General features: G+C 39.9%; 1 protein-coding gene across 1 annotated transcript in view; it reads left to right on the top strand.

Annotated features, from left to right (window-relative positions):
- Positions 1–1,859: 1,859 nt before the first annotated feature.
- Positions 1,860–23,545, top strand: part of LOC136872813 (uncharacterized) — a 669,667-nt gene continuing 647,981 nt past the window's right edge. Inside the window, exon 1 of the mRNA XM_067146651.2 lies at positions 1,860–2,222. The gene's annotated coding sequence lies outside the window, so the exon portion shown is untranslated. The remainder of the gene's footprint in view (positions 2,223–23,545) is intronic.

The following is a 23,545-nucleotide window of genomic DNA, read 5'->3' as shown; positions in this document are numbered from 1 at the left end:
TATTTTATACAGTGACCTTATATTTCTGAACGGTACTGTACAACCATAGTTTGTAAGGATATTAGCTGGTACCAGCAGTATAACTCAGCGGTTGTGCGTCATTAAAGGCCGAGAGGGCTCGAATCACCAAGGGCCGTTAGACCGTATTGTACAAGTTTTGTTTTATTAGTGTACTTAATAATTAGTTTATATTGCAGATATTCTACTTAAAATAAATGTTTTTCCTTCTCCAATGTCTAAAATGAATTCAGTATACATAACTCATTCCTAGCGTTTCTCACAGATTTGCAAGCTGTATTATAAAAGCGAGTGCCACTCAACGGAACGTTCCATGTGAAGTGCCCCATTCACATTCAGGGGTGTTGGCGAGCCGGTGCAAGAAATAAATCCCCGCCTCGAACCCAACTGGCTCGATTGTTACACTACAGTAGCGAACCTATTGGTGCACTGGTCAACCAGTCTGTAAATATACCCCATCAGCGAAGTTCGCTACGGATTGAAAATAGCATGTGCATTGCCTAGGTTTTCATTATGGACTAAGGAAAACATTCTGAATTGGCTGTACCTGTTACAGCATTACTGTGCGTTCATGAAGGAAAGAAGAAGAAACAAGTATGGGTGAAGGAATAGTTGAGACATAAACTACGATTTTCTCATGTTAGTCTTAAGAACTCTGCACGTTACAGGAACTTTCTGCGAATGGACAACAACAGGTTTTCCAAATTGTTGGAGTTGATTCGGCAAGACATTAAGAAACAAGAGACTCGCATGAGAGACACTATGGGTGCTGAAGGAAGATTAAATGTACATTTAGATATCTGTCGACAGGGAGAAGGTATGAATAGATGACATTTAGCAGTATAATATCTCCTCAGCTATTAGGAACAAGGACTCGCCCGGTACATTTCAATAAATTCTTCCCAGGACTGCTTATTCTCTTCAAGAATCATATTGGTTGGCGGACCGGTCGGGTTTATCTGTCGAACCGCCAACACGGACCCGAACTCCAGCCCCACCACAAACCACCCACCATACACATTCGAGCAGGTGAGTGCGACCAATATCACGGACCGGTTGGCAAATCCGCCCGAATGTGAAATGGCCCCTTAAAGTATACGGAGTGAGGGGCTGGGTGAGAAAACAATGAATGCAACAAGGTCTTGCACGTGAAATTGTCTGTGCCCTTTCCAAGGGCCTGGAAAATTGGTCCCTATCTCACTTCTTGCTTCTATCTCTGTTTAATGGTCAATCCGGTTAAGGAGAGATGCCTCTATCACACGCCCTGGAACAGGCGCTTAGCCATTATTGATAGCTTTTCTAAGTTAAGATTTTTTACAAAAATATATTTATGAAGTTTCAGTTGTCTTGTGTTCCTAGTACAAGAGTGTTAGTAAGTTCGGTGTGAATGAAGGTAAATCAATTGTCTGACAAGATAGGCTTCCGTGCTTACTATTCACAAGGAGTACTTATCGGAAATACAAAAATTCAACATCAAGGCGATAGAAAAATTGTCTTCGTCCAAGCACAGGAGAGGTGAATATATTTACAAATAAAGAGCCACGTGAGTACAGTTTTTAATGTATAAACTACTTATTAAAACTTGTTTTAAATGTTCTGTTGTATGGAATTTTGCTAATGGCAATATTGGGAACAATAAATGTCAAATATAAAACAATGTTTGATATGAAAGAACAATAACATCATCTGGCCCACTGTAAGTAGCCGCCCCTAGTTGATATGCGTGCGCGATGTGTATCGAACGGGTAGTAGAACGCGCAGCACTCTCCTGGACCGCTCCGTCGCGAGAAAGTTAGTCGCCGTCCGGACGTCGCCGCGACCGCGCGCTCGGTGACCCGGGGTCGAAAATAAACCAGACATTATTGACAAGGGTAAAGGGAGGTTACTTGGACCGATTCGAGTGTTCTATATCGTACATAATATATTCTCGATTTTCTGTGTAGTTCTTAGTCACTAACACTGTACTCGTGTATGTGTAATACAATGAAGTCCAGTATATTAGGAAATGGGTCAGTTTGTGGTTAGGATTATCTCCCACCCCAGCTGGAGTGAATGTTCCGTGTGATCGTATTTCATCGTACACTTTTCTAGTGCGTAATCTGCGGTGATTTCACTTATCTAAATTCGCTACAGACAGTACGTTCATCATGGAGTGCAGAGACTGAACAAACTCCTGGAGGAAATCAGAAGACTTTTATAAGGAGGTAAGAGTTGTCTTTCAATTTAAATATATTTATCAGCATTATGAATAACACCTGTTCTTATATTACGATTACGTGGACCCCTATGGGTGGGGGTACGCAGACGAAGAATACACCCACGGTATTCCCTGCCTGTTGTAAGAGGCGACTGAAAGGGGCCACCGAGGGATGATTGAATTAGAACCATGAAACTACTTATGATTAGTACCATCACGCGAGGAACACCATGCGTCGCCTTTACTTGCGAGTAGTACCACTATGTTTGGTGCACAATAAGTTTCTGATCAGTAGCAGCAGAGAGTGGTTCACTGTGGGCTTGCAGTACCTGCGATTATTACCACTATATGCGGGACACCACGGGCTTACGTTGTCTGTCACTAGTACCACTATACGGGCAACACCGTGGGCCTGCGTTGCCTGTCGCTAGTACCACTATACGGGCAACACCGTGGGCCTGCGTTGCCTGTCGCTAGTACCACTATACGGGCAACACCGTGGGCCTGCGTTGCCTATGAGTGGCGCTGTTATGTGAGAAACACCATAGGTCTGCATTACATGTGCGACGTACAATACTTGTGGGTAGTACCATAATGTTTGGAACAGTCTAGATTATTTGTGATTAGTACCGCAACATGAGAAATACCATGGTTCAACTAGCGATATGAGGGGCCGTTGATCCGGATGTTTTACCCCTTTAGACAACAAGCTTTGGAACAGTCCCTGGTCAGTTTGTTTCAAGATAGTCTCTGGGAAGGTGGGGCATTGCGGGTCGGATCCACTGACTGTTGTAAGTTCGTAATCATTGCTCACAGTCGTTTTTCTAAATTCTAGTCAGTGGACCGATTTTGGAAAAAAATTTAACTTTCATTACTGTGAGTTGGATTCGCTGATTATTTTAAATTCATGTTTATCCACTCATTCTTCATCATCACGTTTTGAATTCTGGTCAGTGGATGAATTTTGAACTGGTAAGCGTTCATTATATTTCATACCTTTAGGAACCGATGACCTACATGTTAGTCCCCTTTAAACAAGAAGTATCATCATCATCATCATCATCATCATCATCATCATCATCATCATCATCATCATCACGTTTATTCGGAGTGAGGCGAGATAACTAGCTGGGAACCCGCAGCGTCTCTTTCTCGAAATTAACGTCCTGTGTTTTTTCTCCGCTGTCTCAATTGTACGAATAAGGGGTAGAATCAGCTGCTCAAAATCCTGTGCTTTCAATTCCTTAGATATAATGTCCATTGAACTGCACGGTGATGGAATATATGAAATGATTTCGGCACTTTGAGCCTCAACTTCAAATCCGCGAAACTCGTTACTGTCCCACCGATAGTCTAGTTACAAGTTTACCAGTCATACTTACGTCCTGTATATATGTTATTACACCTTTTCTTACTTATATAGCCTCTGTCTTCCTCATTTATATTAATTTTGATAATATGTGTTACTGCGGTATCCGTACTAGCATATTTACAATTAATCAGGACTAATACTCGGAAGAAAATAACTACGGAATTTACTACACAGTATGCTAGGTACTAATCCAAAATTCTCCACATATTAAACCACTCGAAGTACACTTACTGCAATGTGATGGGGACTGAACACCGGGGTCTATCGAAACCCATTTAAACATTTCTGACAGGTCACTTGGTGAGCAACGAGCACAGTCCTTGAACATACGTGGTAAGGTCTCGTAGGAATACCATCTGATTCATAGAGGAAGAAGAATGTCATTATCTCTAGATAAATGCACTGGAAATAATTAAATGTTGTTCCGGATCTGTGTGAGCCCGGAGTGCGACATGGAGGTTAAGATTGTGGTGGTGTTGTATATTATTGTTTTAAGAGGAAGTAGGCTACAACTAGACAACCACGCTCTATTAATACTAATTTGAGGGGAAAACAGAAGAAACGATGAGAGTATCGGCAAGAACTGGATACCATGAAGGGCCTGTGAAATACTTACTGAGTCTGTTAAACCTAATACCACCAGGTGAGTTGGCCGTACGGTTAGGGTCACGCAGCTGTGAGCTTGCATCCGGGAGATAGTGGATTCGAACCCAACTGTCGACAGCCCTGAAGATGGTTTTCCGTGGTTTCCATTTTCACACCAGGAAAGTGCTGGGGCAGTCCTAAATCAAGGCCACGGCCGCTCCCTTCCCACTCCTAGCCCTTTCCTATCCCATCGTCGCCATGAAACCTATATGTATCGGTAGGACGTAAATCAAATTCTAAAGAAACAAAAAAGCCCTAATACCGCCAGTGTCAGCAGAGAACAAGGCAGCTCGGACAGGAGAGATCAAAGTTAGGAAAACTGAACAAAAATGTTAGAAGCGAAGTCAGGCTCAACTCAAGGATCCTTGGTCGGTAACCCACTCTTTGAAATTCAAGCCGCCTTGTGGTTGCCCCGTTTAGCCACCTTTTGTTACATGCATGGGATACTGTGCTCGTATTGAACAAGCACAGGAGATAGATACAGTATTTTGATTATAGGGGTATTCATCATTTTCAGTGGAAGTACCCCTCTTAAATGTGAACTGAGAGGAAAAAGAAATGGGTCCGATAATTAGGTGGCGTCTCCGAAGATCTTAAAAAGTAGTTAGTGGGACGTAAAGCAAATAACATTATTATTATTATGATAATTAGGTGGATGAAGGTATCGGCAAAGCGAACCACTATGAGACATTCGAAGTTGTAGGAATCCGCATGCCGCAAAAAAACCTCGTATCGTCAGTATTGAAAAAGAAGCCAAATATTTTTAAATAGTAAATTTAAAACAGAGTAATCTAGCACAACGCGGAAGCAATACTGAGCGCAAATTGCCGCCCTGGGGATGACGGTTCATGCTTACAAGTACAGAGTCCGTGTAGGAACAAGTAGGCTATAGGGGTGAAACTCCTTTGAGATGGCTGAGTGGAGGTTGTCACTTTCAGCAAGAGGGGAGTGAATTCCTACACTAGGATTTAAATTGTCCATGGCTTGAGGCGAGAATGTCGCTCGAGCCAACATGAAGAGGGAGGTTAATATTTAGTACCACACAGAGTTCTGTACAGGAATTTTATAGCATTACAGCACATTTTATACATGTGGATTGCGTAGTAGATTTATGTATGCGTTATGCAAACCGAACCAAACCAAACGAAATCCCACGGTTCAACAACCCCGAAGGGCTACGGCCTACCAAGCGACTGCTGCTCATCCCGAAGGCTTGCAAATTATGAGGTGTCGCAGACCGTGGCCGCTATCTCACTGTTAGGTAGCTCCTCAAATGTAATAACATAGGCTGAGTGAACCTCGAACCAGCCCTCAGGTCCGTGTGAAATTCTCTGACCTGGTTTTCAATCGAACCAGGGGCCTCCAGGTAGTAGGCAGGCACGCTACTCTTACACTTCGGGACCGGCGTGCGTTACGCAAGCCGTGAAAATTCCGAAATCTTGTGGCTCTTCAAATCTACAGTAAATAAGGCAGTAACATTACTGAGTAAAGCATCTCCTCTCGGCCGTACAACACCGTCATACATGGTATATGACACACAGGCTCGCCTTTCCCATTTTCATTAATTACATACGCCAATACAAACACTACAGTGACACAGGTTATCTGGAAAGATTTAATACAATCAAGATACTTGGAGCGACACCGAGCTCGATAGCTGCAGTCGCTTAATTGCGGTCAGTATCCAGTATTCGGGAGATAGTAGGTTCGAACCCCACTGTCGGCAGCCCTGAAAATGGTTTTCCGTGGTTTCCCATTTTCACACCAGGCAAATGCTGGGGCTGTACCTTAATTAAGGCCACGGCCGATTCCTTCCCACTCCTAGCCATATCCTGTCCCATCGTCGCCATAAGACCCATCTGAGTCGGTGCGACGTAAAGCAACTAGCAAAAAAAAAAACTTGGAGCGACGGATTCAATTGTATCAAATTACCTGTTGACCATAAGCACAATAATTCCTCTTCAAACAATGAACACCACAAATCAATCTTATTCGTTAGTGTTCGGACCCTTGGCTGAGTAGTCAGCGTAGATGCTTTCGATTGAAAGGTCCCCGGGTTCGATTCACGGCCAGGAAGGAGATTTCATTTTAAATGGGACTTGGGTTTGTACTGACCCCAACATCTCTGCAACCTCCACACCACACACAATAATATCCTCCATACAATATCGTCCCAGACATGGCAGATACCGCCCGCCATCGTCGGAGTGTCCGACTTATAAGGGTTGCACGAGGCTAGAAATAGCCATACGAAATTAAAGCCGGATTGAGTGACTCAGATGGTTGAGGCGCTGGATTTGTAACTCCAACTTGGTAGGTTCGATCCTGGCTCAGTCCAATGATATTTGAAAGTGCTCGAATACGTCAGCCTCGTGTCTGAAGATTTACTGACACGTAAAAGAACTCATGCGAGACTAAATTCTGGCAACTCGATGTCTCCGAAAACCGCAACAATAGTTAGTGTGACGTAAAGCAAAGAACATTGTCACGAAATTATTACGAAGTATATCCATTAGTGAAGAATGGTATTAGAAACGTGAAATAAATTACAATTTACGTTTTTCTCGCACCGGTTTTACACTACACTTGCCCACGATTATCGATGGAAGGAGAATGGGAAAGTGCTGGGACTGACTGAACGTGGTATTCTGAACAAGATACTGGCAAAACATGGTACTAATGCTAAAAAAGCAAACTCGTGTCCTCATCCCGAGGAGGTGCAGCTTTTTCCAGGCACACTCCCGTTGGAGGTGAGTTGCGTGTAACTATTTAACCACATACCAGCCCTCCGGTGATTCTTAAATTTCTGGCGGTACCGGGAATCAAACCCGGAACCCCGAGGACGGCAGCTAATAGTGCTAACCGTTACGCTACGTAGGTGGACGTGGTAATGGTGGAATCAGGCAAATGCTGGGACTGGCTGTGATGTGAATGTTGGTTTTAGACGAAGTACACCTTGGCAATCAACTTTTCTTAACAGTTTTTGAAAATTTTGGCTTACGTCGCACTGACGCAGATAGGTCTTACGACGACTTAGGAATAGACTAGGAGTGGGAAGGAAGCGACCATGGCTTTAATTACGGTACAGTCACAGCATTTGCCTGGTGTTAAAATGGGAAACATCTTCAGTGCCGACCGTCGAGTTCGAACCCACCATCTCCCGAGTACAAATTGACACCTAAGTGACTCAAACCGCGAAGCCACTCTCTCGGTTCTCTTAAATCACCAACCAGCTGGGAAGAAATTGGAAGACTTCTGACACATCCAAGATTGAGGGCACTTTTAATTTTTTAGCGTATGGCTTTTGATTCCTTGACTGAATGGTCAGCGTTGGAACCTTCGGTTCAGAGGGTCTCGGGTCCCATCCCCGGCCGCGTCGGGGATTTTAATCACATCTGATTAATTCTTCTGGCTCGGAGACTGGATTTTTGTGTTTTTCCCAACATTCTCCACTTCATATTGATATAACACACAACACTACCAACCACCACAGAAACACGCGATAGTGATTACATCGCTCCACATAGAGTTGGCGTAAAGAAAGGCAACCGACCGTAAAACAGGACAGAACACACATGTGCGACACAGTTCGCAACTGCGAACCTACTGGAGTGGGAAAAGCGGAATAATAATAATAATAAGAAGATTATTTGGCGAATAGATTTTAGTGCCCAGAATGTCTGAGGATATGTTCAGCTCGAAATTTCTCTAGCTGTTTTTCCAGGTAGGGGAAGTCCGTGTAATATTGAATCGAATGCGGCTGTGTTGTATAGTACTGAGATAACCTGTTCTGTAGGATATCATTATTGGGAAGGGCCATGAGAAGCATGAAAATGAAAATCTCCGTTGGTCACGGCCTCTCACACCTTTTAAAATACAGAACCCGTAATATAATAACGGCATGTAGTCTCCAGAGAGGCCTGATGCAGGTATTTCGATTTAACGCTTTAAACGTGACCTGCACTTTTGTGAGAATGGGCCCCTATATATAGCGACTTCTATTGCTTAAGAAGGCACTCACAGCCAAACTTGTAGCCATCAGAATTAAACGATCAAGGTTAAAATACCGACCAAGTAATTGAACCCGGGACCTCTTAGATTGTTATCATTATTATTGTTATTATTATCTTAGAATTTCTTTTTACGTTGCAAGGACTCAGACAGGTTTCATGATGACGATGAGATAAGAAAGAGTTAGGAGTAGTAAGGAAGTGGCCTAACTAAGCTACAATCTCAGCATTTGTCTTGTGTCGAATCCTTGGATTCCACACCAGGACGCTAAACATGGAGCCGGACAAGGCTAGTAAATAAACTGAATGAGTGGTCGTAGACCACGTGAAAAGTTTCATAATTTAATTAAATTATTTATTTATTTATTTATTTATTTATTTATTTATTTATTTATTTATTTATATTATACTAGCAGAAGTACCCGTTCTTCGTACGGGTTATCAGAAACTGGCTTTAGTTACTCATACTATCGGTGTGACTGACCTCTTTAGATATTTATATCACTAGTGTATTTACTTAAGTACGTAGACATTATTTGTCATGCTTGGAATTATAGTGTAAGTTTCTTCTTCATTTCTTCATGGGGGCCTCTAAATATTAGTTCTTAACTAGCGTCGACCTTTAAGATCTTAGGTTACCATGTTTTTCCCTCATTCACACCTAGATATACCTGCTCCCTTCACAAAGCTGCAGCTTTAGTGTAAGTATACTTCCGCTAGATAGTACCACAAATATAAATATTATTGAATGTATTTGTTTGATCTGACATTTCGTAACTATTACAAATGATCAAGGAAATTCGCGATGCATAAAAACTACTATAATTATCGAGAATTATAATTCTAGGGGCTTGTCACTCATGTCGCACATCATATAATGAATTTGAGTATAAATGTTGAGAAATTTATTCAAGTCATGGACGCCCCATCTTAACAATTGTGTACAGTATATAGGTTGTTTTCGTGGTTAAAATGATCGTAAAAGTGGACCAAAATATCGGCAATAATAACATCAGTGATCCTACTACTCCATTATTTGATAGAAAATAGTTTAAACTATAGGTAGCAGACTCCGCAAAATGCTGAAACCTAAGCCAGTACGTAAAAACGGAGGCCCGTCGGCAACCACTGGTCGCTGTACTACGGAGATCTCCGGGGCTGTTATTTTTATACTTCACTCCCTTTCCATCCCCGCCCAAAGGAGTGCTATGAGCGTCTTACCCAATAGTTTATTTTTTCCAGATAGTAAGTCATATGTGTATCAATTTTGGCTGGCTGCTATGCCCAAACGTACATGCATAATATAGTTGCTGTAGAATCCTGGAGCTGACGTTGCCATGGTTACGGCCGTTCGTTTCTTTATCCGATTCCTAGAGCAGGAGTAGTGTGGCTCCAATATCCCCATAACAGTTGGTTTTAGGGCCTTAGAACATTCTTTACGGACCCGTAGGTTTACCGAGTTTTGTTCTTTGCGTCAAGGGGCTTAAAATGAGCTTTGTCTCGTCCTTGTACGACAAATTCGATTTCGCCTATATTAGCCTATTATTGTAATATTTTTATATCTCCCCAGCGTCGCCCCCCCTTGAATTGTTTTGAAAATGAAATACAGCCCATGTTAATCACTGTCAATGTAGCTTTCTATAGGTGAAGTAATTTTTAAAATCGGTTCAGTATTTTTTGAGTCTATCCGTTACAAACAAATATAAAACTTTTTCCTCTTTATAATATTAGTATAGAAGTATAAATTACATCCCTACGGTTGACGTCAGCCATAAAACAGGGTCAAATCCACATGTGCTACGCAGTTCGCACCCGCAACCCCACATGTGCGGGTAAAGCGATAGAAGAAGAAGATACTCATTTTAAAAATTCACCCGCTTTTTTTAATATTCTTTTCACCCCCTTAAGTGGCTTTTCCAAGAAAGTGTGTTCATTTTTAAAGGAGATTCCATGTACCAATTTTAAAGTCTGTAATTTATTTTTTGAGATATATGTATCCTGAATAATAATTCAACTCCTTCCTCACTTCTTTTCACACCCCTCCCTCTTAAGTGGATTTTCTGAAAACGAATATTTTTGTTCTTTTATTTTTAAAGGGGATTCCAAATATCAATTTTCATGTCTGTAACATGTTAGGTTTTTTCTGATTTATAGTAGACTAGCAAATGTACCCGTGCTTCGCTACGGTATTCTACATTGTATACGGATATCGACGTAAATACTGTGCGTGCAGCAAATGAGATTGTTTTAAAATTGCATGTCTCTTAGCCTTGTCCGAGAAATAGCATGGGGAGGTCCACATACGTTGTTTCCAATGTAAAGTGAGGGTTGCGGAGTTGTGATGATAACGCCAGGCTCACTTGCCTACTGCCATTCACAATCGAGTTGGCAAGTTTACATTATAATTGCAGACCCCAATGCCTACTGCGCGGTCACAATCGATTTGGGGAGTTTTAGTTACAATGGCAGACCCATTTCCTACTTTCAGACAGGTTACAGTTGAGGAGTTTTTATTATAATACCAGGCAACTTCCCTACCACCAGTCAAAATTGAGTTGTGCAGTTATCATTATAATGACAGTCCCTTTTTACTGCTGCTAGCCAGCTTACTGCCAGTCACACAGAATTAGTGAGTTTCCATGAAAATAGCAGGTCACTATGCCTAATGCTAGTCAAATTTTAGATTGGAACATTTGTTTATAATGGCGGGCACCCTGACCTAGAGCCAAACACAATAGAGTAGGGGACTTTCGAACAAAACTGCATGATCCCTTGCCTTCTGCAAGACAAATCGAAAAGTGAATTATTCATTAAAATGGTAGGCCCTCCTTACTAATGCCAGTTACACAGGAGTTGGAGAAGGACCCCATTCCTACTGCCAGCAGTCAAAGTCGGTGTAGGGAGTACTGATTACAATAGCAGACACATCCTTTCTCGATCGCTACAAATCGACATCAATGAATATATACAGATGGACATACGAAAGTATATGAATGTTTACAATATTGCAGACCTTTATTTACAGATTAACTGCTGCTAAACGGTACGTCATATCAACAAAGGATTGTACCGTAAGGCGCAGTATTTAGCGATCTAAATGACTCGTCCTATGATATTTTCTCGCATCTAATCTATTCATGGGTCAGATTGAATCAGAAACGTTGAATAGGTTGAAATTTGTGTAAGAATATCTTACATTGCATTACTTTTCGGATAATTATGTGACATAGCATTTGGCTCACATATGGGTACTGGGTGGGCCAATGTTCGTGTAGAGTTTGATCATACTATCTTTCCTGTAAGTGATTGAAATGATGCACATGAGAAGAAAAGGTTTAGAAATTAATTTCCATTAAGGCAGGTAGAATTCCATTAAGTTTGGTTGTGTGTATTTTGAGGGAGTGCAAAATCACGGTTTCGGTTTCGTATAAACCCCCAATTAGTTCAGGGATTTAGAAACAATATTTGCCCTTAAACCTCCCCAAAGGATAGGTGGATTCTAAATATGAAGTTTGGTGGAAATATATCCAGTAGTTTTCAAGTTAGAGAAAGACAAACAGACCAATCAAACAAACAAACAAACAAACAAAGAAACAAACAAACTAACTAACTAACTAACTAACTAACTAACTAACTAACTAACTAACTAACTAACTAACAGACACCAAGGAAACCAACCCTTGGACAGATGGATGCTATATATAAAATTTGGTTCAAATATCTTGTTAGTTTTCAAGTTTGTAAGAAGTACGCTTTACACGCACCCGCTCTTGCGTTAAGTCCGCTGGGATTTGTACCGAAAAACGGTCCGTTAATGATATCTCCCTTACTAAATCCTGTTATCGAAATGATGCACATGAGAAAAAAAGGTTTAGAAATTAATTTTCATTAAGGCAGGTTGATTTCCATTAAGTTCGGTTGTGTATACTTTGAGGGAGTGCAAAATCACGGTTTCGGTTTCGTAAAAATCACCACTCAGATCAGGGATTTAGAAACGATATTTGCGCTAAAACATACCCAAGGAGAGGTGGATTCTAAATATGAAGTTTGGTGGAAATATATATTTAGTAGTTTTCAAGTTATAGAAGGACAGACAAACAGACAAACAGACAAAGAGACTAACAGACAAACAAACAGACAAACAGACACCAAAGCTAAAAATGATGCAGATGGTCATTATTACACCTGAAACGGATAACTGTACGGAAATTTCGCCAAAATAATCAATGTACAGACACACAGTCGTTACGATTTTATTTTTTGCGCTAAAACCTACCCAAGGACAGGTGGATTCTAAATATGAAGTTTGGTGGAAATATGTAAAGTAGTTTTCAAGTTATAGAAGGACAGACAAACAGACAAACAGACAAACAAACAGACAAACAGACACCGAAGTTAAAAATGATGCAGATGGTCATTATTACACCTGAAACGGATAACTGTACGGAAATTTCGCCAAAATAATCACTGTACAGACACACGGTCGTTACGATTTTATTTATATAGATGACGGATAAGCATGAGCGCGTTGAAAAGTGCAGACTTCCACTTCGAGATTCATATCTCCTAAACGGTTTATGATATTAAGAAACGGTTTGCGCCATCAGACGCCTCATTTATCGCTCTACATGTTTGTTTCTAAACCATTTCCTCGTATCTCCCATATTAAGGGGGTAAATTAAGTTCACGTTTTGAATAGGGTGAAATTTGGGTGCATTTTTAACATTTTACATTACTTTTTGCCTACTTATGTATAAGCTAGAATCATGAAATTTGGTACACACATGTCCCTTAATCGTGCCAATGTGCGCACACAACGTGATGATCCTATCATTCTTATAAGTGTGTCAAACAATGAAATATACTTGTAAAAATCACCAAATTTACGAACAATCCAGAAATACGGCCTAATTTAACGTATAAGGGAGAGAGATACGACAAAATGTCACAGGACCGAAGTTGTAGATCACTCCGAATTGAAGGGACATTGTGCCATCCGTTTTGTGATACGACTTACCGTTTAGCCAAAAAAATAGCTCAAAAGGAATGTCTGCACAGTCATTAAAATTGCCTCCATTTTTCGATATCTTTGGGGGTAAAAAGTGAAAAAATTGAACATCTTGGAATTTTCCCGTCGGTTAGGGACCAAAAGCTATAATGTCACCAAATTTCAATTGTCTACCTCGTCTGGCAGGTTGTGCCGCCATCTTGATTTGGGGGGATGGGGGATAAAAATGAGGAAATTCCCGAAAATTTTTAAGCCCACGAAACCTATAGGTTATCGTTTTGGATATACTATGCGACTGTGTTCTTATGCTGAGCCCAAAATTTGAGCCCCCCCCAGCGTGCCCCCTTCAGGGAATTTTGAGAATTTCCGATTTTTCTAGGGATCCTGGGGTCATCAGTTTCCTCCGTACCAAGTTTCAAATTTCTGAGATTTCTGGAAGTGCCTCATTAATTCACGTCTTTTTTCATTTTTAAATATTTATATATACATCGCTCCAGCCCGACTTGCTTTGATATATATAGATGACGGATAAGCATGAGCACGTTGAAAAGTGCAGACTTCCACTTCGAGATTCATATCTCCTAAACGGTTTATGATATTAAGAAACAGTTTGCGCCATCAGACGCCTCATTTATTGCTCTACATGTTTGTTACTAAACCATTTCCTCGTATCTCCCATATTAAGGGGGTAAATTGAGATCAAATTTTGAATAGGGTGAAATTTGGGTGCATTTTTAACATTTCACATTACTTTTTGCCTACTTATGTATAAGCTAGAATCATGAAATTTGGTACACATACGTCCCTTAATCGTGCCAATGTGCGCACACAACGTGATGATCCTATCATTCTTATAAGTGTGTCAAACAATGAAATATACTTGTAAAAATCACCAAATTTACGAACAATCCAGAAATACGGCCTAATTTAACGTATAAGGGAGAGAGAAACGACAAAATGTCACAGGACCAAAGTTGTAGATCACTCCGAATTGAAGGGACATTGTGCCATCCGTTTTGTGATACGACTTACCGTTTAGCCAAAAAAATAGCTCAAAAGGAATGTCTGCACAGTCATTAAAATTGCCTCCATATTTCGATATCTTTGGGGGTAAAAAGTGAAAAAATTGAACATCTTGGAATTTTCCCGTCGGTTAGGGACCAAAAGCTATAATTTCACCAAATTTCAATTGTCTACCTCGTCTGGCAGGTTGTGCCGCCATCTTGATTTGGGGGGATGGGGGATAAAAATGAGGAAATTCCCGAAAATTTTTAAGCCCACGAAACCTATAGGTTATCGTTTTGGATATACTATACGACTGGGTTCTTATGCTGAGCCCAAAATTTGAGCCCCCCCAGCGTGCCCCCTTCAGGGAATTTTGAGAATTTCCGATTTTTCTAGGGATCCTGGGGTCATCAGTTTCCTCCGTACCAAGTTTCAAATTTCTGAGATTTCTGGAAGTGCCTCATTAATTCACGTCTTTTTACATTTTTAAATATTTATATATACATCGCTCCAGCCCGACTTGCTTTTATATATATAGATAGATGACGGATAAGCATGAGCACGTTGAAAAGTGCAGACTTCCACTTCGAGATTCATATCTCCTAAACGGTTTATGATATTAAGAAACGGTTTGCGCCATCAGACGCCTCATTTATCTTTCTACATGTCTGTTACTAAACCATTTCCTCGTATCTCCCATATTAAGGGGGTAAATTGAGATCAAATTTTGAATAGGGTGAAATTTGGGTGCATTTTTAACATTTCACATTACTTTTTGCCTACTTATGTATAAGCTAGAATCATGAAATTTGGTACACATATGTCCCTTAATCGTGCCAATGTGCGCACACAACGTGATTATCCTATCATTCTTATAAGTGTGTCAAACAATGAAATATACTTGTAAAAATCACCAAATTTACGAACAATCCAGAAATACGGCCTAATTTAACGTATAAGGGAGAGAGATACGAAAAATGTCACCAGACCAAAGTTGTAGATCACTCCGAATTGAAGAGACATTGTGCCATCCGTTTTGTGATACGACTTACCGTTTAGCCAAAAAAATAGCTCAAAAGGAATGTCTGCACAGTCATTAAAATTGCCTCCATATTTCGATATCTTTGGGGGTAAAAAGTGAAAAAATTGAACATCTTGGAATTTTCCCGTCGGTTAGGGACCAAAAGCTATAATTTCACCAAATTTCAATTGTCTACCTCGTCTGGCCGGTTGTGCCGCCATCTTGATTTGGGGTGATGGGGGATAAAAATGAGGAAATTCCCGAAAATTTTTAAGCCCACGAAACCTATAGGTTATCGTTTTGGATATACTATACGACTGTGTTCTTATGCTGAGCCCAAAATTTGAGCCCCCCCCAGCGTGCCCCCTTCAGGGAATTTTGAGAATTTCCGATTTTTCTAGGGATCCTGGGGTCATCAGTTTCCTCCGTACCAAGTTTCAAATTTCTGAGATTTCTGGAAGTGCCTCATTAATTCACGTCTTTTTTCATTTTTAAATATTTATATATACATCGCTCCAGCCCGACTTGCTTTGATATATATAGATGACGGATAAGCATGAGCACGTTGAAAAGTGCAGACTTCCACTTCGAGATTCATATCTCCTAAACGGTTTATGATATTAAGAAACAGTTTGCGCCATCAGACGCCTCATTTATTGCTCTACATGTTTGTTACTAAACCATTTCCTCGTATCTCCCATATTAAGGGGGTAAATTGAGATCAAATTTTGAATAGGGTGAAATTTGGGTGCATTTTTAACATTTCACATTACTTTTTGCCTACTTATGTATAAGCTAGAATCATGAAATTTGGTACACATACGTCCCTTAATCGTGCCAATGTGCGCACACAACGTGATGATCCTATCATTCTTATAAGTGTGTCAAACAATGAAATATACTTGTAAAAATCACCAAATTTACGAACAATCCAGAAATACGGCCTAATTTAACGTATAAGGGAGAGAGAAACGACAAAATGTCACAGGACCAAAGTTGTAGATCACTCCGAATTGAAGGGACATTGTGCCATCCGTTTTGTGATACGACTTACCGTTTAGCCAAAAAAATTGCTCAAAAGGAATGTCTGCACAGTCATTAAAATTGCCTCCATATTTCGATATCTTTGGGGGTAAAAAGTGAAAAAATTGAACATCTTGGAATTTTCCCGTCGGTTAGGGACCAAAAGCTATAATTTCACCAAATTTCAATTGTCTACCTCGTCTGGCCGGTTGTGCCGCCATCTTGATTTGGGGTGATGGGGGATAAAAATGAGGAAATTCCCGAAAATTTTTAAGCCCACGAAACCTATAGGTTATCGTTTTGGATATACTATACGACTGTGTTCTTATGCTGAGCCCAAAATTTGAGCCCCCCCCAGCGTGCCCCCTTCAGGGAATTTTGAGAATTTCCGATTTTTCTAGGGATCCTGGGGTCATCAGTTTCCTCCGTACCAAGTTTCAAATTTCTGAGATTTCTGGAAGTGCCTCATTAATTCACGTCTTTTTTCATTTTTAAATATTTATATATACATCGCTCCAGCCCGACTTGCTTTGATATATATAGATGACGGATAAGCATGAGCACGTTGAAAAGTGCAGACTTCCACTTCGAGATTCATATCTCCTAAACGGTTTATGATATTAAGAAACAGTTTGCGCCATCAGACGCCTCATTTATTGCTCTACATGTTTGTTACTAAACCATTTCCTCGTATCTCCCATATTAAGGGGGTAAATTGAGATCAAATTTTGAATAGGGTGAAATTTGGGTGCATTTTTAACATTTCACATTACTTTTTGCCTACTTATGTATAAGCTAGAATCATGAAATTTGGTACACATACGTCCCTTAATCGTGCCAATGTGCGCACACAACGTGATGATAATATCATTCTTATAAGTGTGTCAAACAATGAAATATACTTGTAAAAATCACCAAATTTACGAACAATCCAGAAATACGGCCTAATTTAACGTATAAGGGAGAGAGAAACGACAAAATGTCACAGGACCAAAGTTGTAGATCACTCCGAATTGAAGGGACATTGTGCCATCCGTTTTGTGATACGACTTACCGTTTAGCCAAAAAAATAGCTCAAAAGGAATGTCTGCACAGTCATTAAAATTGCCTCCATATTTCGATATCTTTGGGGGTAAAAAGTGAAAAAATTGAACATCTTGGAATTTTCCCGTCGGTTAGGGACCAAAAGCTATAATTTCACCAAATTTCAATTGTCTACCTCGTCTGGCAGGTTGTGCCGCCATCTTGATTTGGGGGGATGGGGGATAAAAATGAGGAAATTCCCGAAAATTTTTAAGCCCACGAAACCTATAGGTTATCGTTTTGGATATACTATACGACTGGGTTCTTATGCTGAGCCCAAAATTTGAGCCCCCCCAGCGTGCCCCCTTCAGGGAATTTTGAGAATTTCCGATTTTTCTAGGGATCCTGGGGTCATCAGTTTCCTCCGTACCAAGTTTCAAATTTCTGAGATTTCTGGAAGTGCCTCATTAATTCACGTCTTTTTACATTTTTAAATATTTATATATACATCGCTCCAGCCCGACTTGCTTTTATATATATAGATGACGGATAAGCATGAGCACGTTGAAAAGTGCAGACTTCCACTTCGAGATTCATATCTCCTAAACGGTTTATGATATTAAGAAACGGTTTGCGCCATCAGACGCCTCATTTATCGCTCTACATGTCTGTTACTAAACCATTTCCTCGTATCTCCCATATTAAGGGGGTAAATTGAGATCAAATTTTGAATAGGGTGAAATTTGGGTGCATTTTTAACATTTCACATTACTTTTTGCCTACTTATGTATAAGCTAGAATCATGAAATTTGGTACACATATGTCCCTTAATCGTGCCAATGTGCGCACACAACGTGATTATCCTATCATTCTTATAAGTGTGTCAAACAATGAAATATACTTGTAAAAATCACCAAATTTACGAACAATCCAGAAATACGGCCTAATTTAACGTATAAGGGAGAGAGATACGAAAAATGTCACCAGACCAAAGTTGTAGATCACTCCGAATTGAAGAGACATTGTGCCATCCGTTTTGTGATACGACTTACCGTTTAGCCAAAAAAATAGCTCAAAAGGAATGTCTGCACAGTCATTAAAATTGCCTCCATATTTCGATATCTTTGGGGGTAAAAAGTGAAAAAATTGAACATCTTGGAATTTTCCCGTCGGTTAATGACCAAAAGCTATAATTTCACCAAATTTCAATTGTCTACCTCGTCTGGCAGGTTGTGCCGCCATCTTGATTTGGGGGGATGGGGGATAAAAATGAGGAAATTCCCGAAAATTTTTAAGCCCACGAAACCTATAGGTTATCGTTTTGGATATACTATACGACTGTGTTCTTATGCTGAGCCCAAAATTTGAGCCCCCCCCCAGCGGGCCCCCTTCAGGGAATTTTGAGAATTTCCGATTTTTCTAGGGATCCTGGGGTCATCAGTTTCCTCCGTACCAAGTTTCAAATTTCTGAGATTTCTGGAAGTGCCTCATTAATTCACGTATTTTTCATTTTTAAATATTTATATATACATCGCTCCAGCCCGACTTGCTTTTATATATATAGATGACGGATAAGCATGAGCACGTTGAAAAGTGCAGACTTCCACTTCGAGATTCATATCTCCTAAACGGTTTATGATATTAAGAAAGGGTTTGCGCCATCAGACGCCTCATTTATCGCTCTACTTGTTTGTTACTAAACCATTTCCTCGTATCTCCCATATTAAGGGGGTAAATTGAGATCAAATTTTGAATAGGGTGAAATTTGGGTGCATTTTTAACATTTCACATTACTTTTTGCCTACTTATGTATAAGCTAGAATCATGAAATTTGGTACACATATGTCCCTTAATCGTGCCAATGTGCGCACACAACGTGATGATCCTATCAGTCTTATAAGTGTGTCAAAGAATGAAATATACTTGTAAAAATCACCAAATTTACGAACAATCCAGAAATACGGCCTAATTTAACGTATAAGGGAGAGAGATACGACAAAATGTCACAGGACCAAAGTTGTAGATCACTCCGAATTGAAGAGACATTGTGCCATCCGTTTTGTGATACGACTTACCGTTTAGCCAAAAAAATTGGTCAAAAGGAATGTCTGCACAGTCATTAAAATTGCCTCCATATTTCGATATCTTTGGGGGTAAAAAGTGAAAAAATTGAACATCTTGGAATTTTCCCGTCGGTTAGGGACCAAAAGCTATAATTTCACCAAATTTCAATTGTCTACCTCGTCTGGCAGGTTGTGCCGCCATCTTGATTTGGGGTGATGGGGGATAAAAATGAGGAAATTCCCGAAAATTTTTAAGCCCACGAAACCTATAGGTTATCGTTTTGGATATACTATACGACTGTGTTCTTATGCTGAGCCAAAAATTTGAGCCCCCCAGCGTGCCCCCTTCAGGGAATTTTGAGAATTTCCGATTTTTCTAGGGATCCTGGGGTCATCAGTTTCCTCCGTACCAAGTTTCAAATTTCTGAGATTTCTGGAAGTGCCTCATTAATTCACGTCTTTTTTCATTTTTAAATATTTATATATACATCGCTCCAGCCCGACTTGCTTTTATATATATAGATGACGGATAAGCATGAGCACGTTGAAAAGTGCAGACTTCCACTTCGAGATTCATATCTCCTAAACGGTTTATGATATTAAGAAACGGTTTGAGCCATCAGACGCCTCATTTATCGCTCTACATGTTTGTTACTAAACCATTTCCTCGTATCTCCCATATTAAAGGGGTAAATTGAGATCAAATTTTGAATAGGGTGAAATTTGGGTGCATTTTTAACATTTCACATTACTTTTTGCCTACTTATGTATAAGCTAGAATCATGAAATTTGGTACACATATGTCCCTTAATCGTGCCAATGTGCGCACACAACGTGATTATCCTATCATTCTTATAAGTGTGTCAAACAATGATATATACTTGTAAAAATCACCAAATTTACGAACAATCCAGAAATACGGCCTAATTTAACGTATAAGGGAGAGAGATACGACAACATGTCACAGGACCAAAGTTGTAGATCACTCCGAATTGAAGGGACATTGTGCCATCCGTTTTGTGATACGACTTACCGTTTAGCCAAAAAAATTGCTCAAAAGGAATGTCTGCACAGTCATTAAAATTGCCTCCATATTTCGATATCTTTGGGGGTAAAAAGTGAAAAAATTGAACATCTTGGAATTTTCCCGTCGGTTAGGGACCAAAAGCTATAATTTCACCAAATTTCAATTGTCTACCTCGTCTGGCCGGTTGTGCCGCCATCTTGATTTGGGGTGATGGGGGATAAAAATGAGGAAATTCCCGAAAATTTTTAAGCCCACGAAACCTATAGGTTATCGTTTTGGATATACTATACGACTGTGTTCTTATGCTGAGCCCAAAATTTGAGCCCCCCCCCAGCGTGCCCCCTTCAGGGAATTTTGAGAATTTCCGATTTTTCTAGGGATCCTGGGGTCATCAGTTTCCTCCGTACCAAGTTTCAAATTTCTGAGATTTCTGGAAGTGCCTCATTAATTCACGTCTTTTTTCATTTTTAAATATTTATATATACATCGCTCCAGCCCGACTTGCTTTGATATATATAGATGACGGATAAGCATGAGCACGTTGAAAAGTGCAGACTTCCACTTCGAGATTCATATCTCCTAAACGGTTTATGATATTAAGAAACAGTTTGCGCCATCAGACGCCTCATTTATTGCTCTACATGTTTGTTACTAAACCATTTCCTCGTATCTCCCATATTAAGGGGGTAAATTGAGATCAAATTTTGAATAGGGTGAAATTTGGGTGCTTTTTTAACATTTCACATTACTTTTTGCCTACTTATGTATAAGCTAGAATCATGAAATTTGGTACACATACGTCCCTTAATCGTGCCAATGTGCGCACACAACGTGATGATCCTATCATTCTTATAAGTGTGTCAAACAATGAAATATACTTGTAAAAATCACCAAATTTACGAACAATCCAGAAATACGGCCTAATTTAACGTATAAGGGAGAGAGAAACGACAAAATGTCACAGGACCAAAGTTGTAGATCACTCCGAATTGAAGGGACATTGTGCCATCCGTTTTGTGATACGACTTACCGTTTAGCCAAAAAAATAGCTCAAAAGGAATGTCTGCACAGTCATTAAAATTGCCTCCATATTTCGATATCTTTGGGGGTAAAAAGTGAAAAAATTGAACATCTTGGAATTTTCCCGTCGGTTAGGGACCAAAAGCTATAATTTCACCAAATTTCAATTGTCTACCTCGTCTGGCAGGTTGTGCCGCCATCTTGATTTGGGGGGATGGGGGATAAAAATGAGGAAATTCCCGAAAATTTTTAAGCCCACGAAACCTATAGGTTATCGTTTTGGATATACTATACGACTGGGTTCTTATGCTGAGCCCAAAATTTGAGCCCCCCCAGCGTGCCCCCTTCAGGGAATTTTGAGAATTTCCGATTTTTCTAGGGATCCTGGGGTCATCAGTTTCCTCCGTACCAAGTTTCAAATTTCTGAGATTTCTGGAAGTGCCTCATTAATTCACGTCTTTTTACATTTTTAAATATTTATATATACATCGCTCCAGCCCGACTTGCTTTTATATATATAGATGACGGATAAGCATGAGCACGTTGAAAAGTGCAGACTTCCACTTCGAGATTCATATCTCCTAAACGGTTTATGATATTAAGAAACGGTTTGCGCCATCAGACGCCTCATTTATCGCTCTACATGTCTGTCACTAAACCATTTCCTCGTATCTCCCATATTAAGGGGGTAAATTGAGATCAAATTTTGAATAGGGTGAAATTTGGGTGCATTTTTAACATTTCACATTACTTTTTGCCTACTTATGTATAAGCTAGAATCATGAAATTTGGTACACTTATGTCCCTTAATCGTGCCAATGTGCGCACACAACGTGATTATCCTATCATTCTTATAAGTGTGTCAAACAATGAAATATACTTGTAAAAATCACCAAATTTACGAACAATCCAGAAATACGGCCTAATTTAACGTATAAGGGAGAGAGATACGAAAAATGTCACCAGACCAAAGTTGTAGATCACTCCGAATTGAAGGGACATTGTGCCATCCGTTTTGTGATACGACTTACCGTTTAGCCAAAAAAATAGCTCAAAAGGAATGTCTGCACAGTCATTAAAATTGCCTCCATATTTCGATATCTTTGGGGGTAAAAAGTGAAAAAATTGAACATCTTGGAATTTTCCCGTCGGTTAGGGACCAAAAGCTATAATTTCACCAAATTTCAATTGTCTACCTCGTCTGGCAGGTTGTGCCGCCATCTTGATTTGGGGGGATGGGGGATAAAAATGAGGAAATTCCCGAAAATTTTTAAGCCCACGAAACCTATAGGTTATCGTTTTGGATATACTATACGACTGGGTTCTTATGCTGAGCCCAAAATTTGAGCCCCCCCAGCGTGCCCCCTTCAGGGAATTTTGAGAATTTCCGATTTTTCTAGGGATCCTGGGGTCATCAGTTTCCTCCGTACCAAGTTTCAAATTTCTGAGATTTCTGGAAGTGCCTCATTAATTCACGTCTTTTTACATTTTTAAATATTTATATATACATCGCTCCAGCCCGACTTGCTTTTATATATATAGATGACGGATAAGCATGAGCACGTTGAAAAGTGCAGACTTCCACTTCGAGATTCATATCTCCTAAACGGTTTATGATATTAAGAAACGGTTTGCGCCATCAGACGCCTCATTTATCGCTCTACATGTCTGTTACAAAACCATTTCCTCGTATCTCCCATATTAAGGGGGTAAATTGAGATCAAATTTTGAATAGGGTGAAATTTGGGTGCATTTTTAACATTTCACATTACTTTTTGCCTACTTATGTATAAGCTAGAATCATGAAATTTGGTACACATATGTCCCTTAATCGTGCCAATGTGCGCACACAACGTGATTATCCTATCATTCTTATAAGTGTGTCAAACAATGAAATATACTTGTAAAAATCACCAAATTTACGAACAATCCAGAAATACGGCCTAATTTAACGTATAAGGGAGAGAGATACGAAAAATGTCACCAGACCAAAGTTGTAGATCACTCCGAATTGAAGAGACATTGTGCCATCCGTTTTGTGATACGACTTACCGTTTAGCCAAAAAAATAGCTCAAAAGGAATGTCTGCACAGTCATTAAAATTGCCTCCATA

Source organism: Anabrus simplex, chromosome 4 (assembly GCF_040414725.1).
Source record: "Anabrus simplex isolate iqAnaSimp1 chromosome 4, ASM4041472v1, whole genome shotgun sequence".
NCBI lineage: Eukaryota > Metazoa > Arthropoda > Insecta > Orthoptera > Tettigoniidae > Anabrus > Anabrus simplex.
Note: the sequence above shows the minus strand (reverse complement) of the source record. Positions and strands in the feature narration are given on the sequence as shown.